The sequence below is a fragment of the Myotis davidii genome, unplaced genomic scaffold (genome assembly GCF_000327345.1).
Source record: "Myotis davidii unplaced genomic scaffold, ASM32734v1 scaffold125, whole genome shotgun sequence".
Lineage (NCBI taxonomy): Eukaryota > Metazoa > Chordata > Mammalia > Chiroptera > Vespertilionidae > Myotis > Myotis davidii.
In genome coordinates this window covers 7,969,119-7,972,974 of record NW_006299390.1, presented here as the reverse complement: position 1 = coordinate 7,972,974, position 3,856 = coordinate 7,969,119, and positions in this window count along the sequence as shown.

Here is a 3,856-nt window from a genome sequence, read left to right as displayed (position 1 = left end):
TCCCTAAAGCCTCGCCCGGATATGGAGCTCAGAGTCTGCGACTCCCTCCCGATTGAAAACGCCAACTGTGCCCTAAGCCACCAGCCCGCTCTGCATGCACTCTGCATCTTAGTATTTGACTTCAGCACTGCGCCTCCTCTGAGTCTCGGTATGCGTTTCTCTTTCTTCCTAGTTGTAGGACTTCCACTCAGCCAGCGTTCCTGTGGGTCTGGGTGATGTCCCTTCCGTCTTTTAGTTTCACTTTTGAAATGGTTGTTCGAGGCGGCAAACTCCGGCGTTAACCTATGCCGCCATCTTGGTTCTTCGTGGTTTCCTTTTCTGAAGCTGGTTGAAGAGAATGAGTCCAGTGTCCGGTCAGTGTGTCTGTGAGACGGCTGAGGAACCGTCTTCCCCCGCGCTCCCCGGAGTTCCCACGAGAGCTGGTGGACAGGGGGCTCCCCCTGGGCCTGGCTTCTCCGGGCTGGTTAATAGTCGGGTTCAGAATCTGCAGCCACGTTCGTTTTTCTGCCCGACATCACTTCCTGCAGGCGAGGCAGGTGTTATAATAGTTAAATGGCCGCCGTTGCAGACGGACATGTCCACACGAGATCGAGCTCTGACGCCATGCGTGGTGCTGCCTTGGGCAATTGCGTAACCTATAGCGGCCTGTCCTTTGCCATTTCAGAGACTTTGTGTCCTCAGTTGAAAGAAAAAAGCCCTCCACCATCAGAGGTGTAGGATCTGTTTAGGCCCAGTGGGCTGGTGGGCTCTGTGTTAAGGGAACAAGGCTGACATGAGCCATTTCTGGCTTCGGGTGTGTGTGTGTGTGTGTGTGTGTGTGTGTGTGTGTGTGTGTGTGAGAGAGAGAGAGAGAGAGAGAGAGAGAGAGAGAGAATCCAAGGCCACTTGATGCTGGCCAGAGAGGACGTTGCGGAAACACAGCCCTGGACACTGGATGGAGAGGCATCGCTCTGGGTCATGTGCAATTTCAAGAGAAGGGGCCCCCTTAAATCCACACACGTGCACTGGCTGTTGGTGTGGGAGCCTGATCTGTGGATGGTGCGTGCTGGGGGCCAGAGGACATAGCCCCCAGAAGCTGTGGGCACTCCCTCGGGGGGGCTGTCTTCCTTCCAGTGTTTCCCGCCCTTGCCCACTGGGAACTTTTTTGCCATAAGGAAATGCTGGACCATTGCTCTCCGGAAGGGCTTCCCTTTGAGATTATGAATTTACTAGTATATGAGCCTTGTGTTTCCTGAGACAATTAGGCAGGTATGAGGTGGTGGAGTGAGCAGTGGGATTACAGTTTCCCAGAGTGGACTGACCCAGCCATGATTCTGTTGGATGAGGTGAGTGGGGCTGAAGAACAGGGTTTGGGGAGCTCGGTGCTGGAGATAGTGGATCCCAGTCCTGATTCTTCTAGAATCCAGCTGGGATGGCCCATTCTAACCTGCCCTGCCTTGGTTCCCGGCCACACCTGAGTCTGAGGTGTCATGAGCTTGAGGCTGGAAGGAGCCCTCCTCTCTCCAGGAGCCAAAGCTCTCTGCCCCCTAGTTCAGGGTCAGGCCTTAGTGCAGAAGTGACCCGCACAGACTTTTCCAGCCAGTGTCTGCCCTTGTTAGGCCTTAAAACTCAATCACCAACAATTAGTGCAACCACAGTTGTGTTAACTAAAATGGTTGCTCTAATTAGAGCTTTTCTTGGCTCATCAACACCCACTGCTCCGTATCTAAGTGCGAGATAATTGATAGTGAGATGAAGCAAGATGAGATTGTGGGAAGGGGAAAAAACACTGACAAGCTTTAAAAAATCTTTATTAACAGTCGTTTTAAAACTAAGACCAGACCTTCCATTTTTCTGAAAAGAATTCTGAAGCAAGCGTGCGAGTTGGCACACTCCCTTTAGCTGTCCCCTCGGTTAGCGACGACTCCAATGCCAGTCTTGACTTCTCTCACAGGCCATGTTTGGGTCATCAGCTCCACTTTCAGTCAATGTTCAGAACCAGACCACCACCCCGATACACCTGGACCTACTGTGTGCACTAACTGTGACCCTGAAACACCTGGACCTACTGTGTGCACTAACTGACCAGTCTTGTTTCTTTCTACTGTGCTTCTGGAGACGGTCTCTCACTTAGAAAACAGCTTCCTACCCCCAGGCACTACGATTGTGTGCATCCTTGGTCTGATCCGTGCGTTTGGAACCCTTTGTTCAGATGAAACGTGCCTCGGAACCCTAATATTTCTCCAGCCCTCGCCGTTCTGGGCTGGGACACACGAGGTCCTGCCTCCAAGCCGTTCACAGACCCAGGCTTGTATCCAGTCTGGGAGCGCCACCGATGAGAGAGTGGCCCTGGAAAGGCCCATTGTCCCAGGGCAGGGGTGGTGGGCACAGTGCGTGCTGGTGGCTCCCAGGACCCTCCTGTGGGAGGCCCACCCCCTGGCCTCCTGAGTCAGGTCTGGAGTGGGCTCACAAACCCGGAGGCTTAAGCCACCTGGGCTCCTAATACTCGGGCAGCACGAGCACCAGCAATTAGGGAAAACTTATTAGCTGCATGAGAGCGTTTTCATGTTCTCCCGAGGGCAGTGGCTCTTCAACTTGGCTCTCTGGTTCCTTTGACGATTTCTGTAGAAACTTCGTGCGCTATTTAACACGCTGTATTTTTACATTTTATACGTTTATATTTTTCTAAGGAAAAGAACCCATCGTTTCCAAGGAGGGACCTTTTCCTCCTCATCCCTTCAGCTGGGAAGGCCCATTAGGTCTGCAGCGCCGGGGGAGGGGTAGCCAGCAGCTGTTTCTAGCTGAGGAATGAGGTCTTTGGAGACAGGCAGGGGCGGCAGGGGCGTCCGTGGCTTAGGAACTGGAGGTGCAGGCGTTGGAAGAGCCCCGGGAGGACAAGGTATTTGGGTCCAACGGGAAGAGGCAGGGAGGGCGGCGGTGGCGGGGTGGTTCCGGCTGACACCAGCCTTCCCCAGAGAACAGGGGGACCAGGACGGGGAGGAGAGAGATGACAAGGCTGGGTGCTCTGCCTTCTTGGGCAGAAGGGCCTCCATGGGCCCGTGACGCTGGATTGTTGATCAGCGCTGGGCCTCCGTGAGCCGGAGGGGACCTCACTCACTGCCCTGCACAACTAACTAAGCAGCACGATTAATTAGATTAATGACTGTGCTGTATTCACAGCAGCAGCTGAGGGACATTTTCTCCCGCAGCGAGAACCGCTCCTCCCGCCCATCGCTGCTCACTCATTTGTCCCACAGCAGCTACCGGGCTGGACTTGGAGCTGCCCCCAGGCCCTCTGCTCCGGCCACAGTGGACCCTTTGCCCAGCTGCCTCTATCATCCCTCCGTGGCCCCTCCTGTGCCCGCCAACAAGTGTGGGGTTTAAACAGGGGGACCACATGTTTGATGGTTCACCTGTGAGAGGGAGAGGGGGGCTTGTCCCCACACCAGGGTGACAGTCACAGACCTAGATGAGGACGGGGTGAAGGCTAATCCCACCGCGTGGGGCCCCTGGAGTGGGGGGTGACTCCATGGACGCTGGCAGTGGCATCTCGGTAGATGTCGGAGGCTTCCTCCTCCAGTTTGCTGTCCACGTGTGCAGCGGAGAGGAAGGGCTCTACCGGTGGTGGGCATGGAGCCGGGGATGGATCGTCCCTGCAGAGCTACGGGACCGCTGGGTTCTCTGTGCCTTTGGTCGGTCTGGTTGGCCAGGGCTCCAGCCTGGGAGTCAGCAGCTCTGGGTGGGCCACGTAGGAAAGGCCGGTTATTCCGGGAGCCCTTCTAGGGCTCCTACTGGGTGCAGAGCTCTTGCTGTGGGGACGGCTTGGTTGCCAGGACAGGTGCTCACTGAGGCCAACATGTGGGGGAGCCAGGGACAG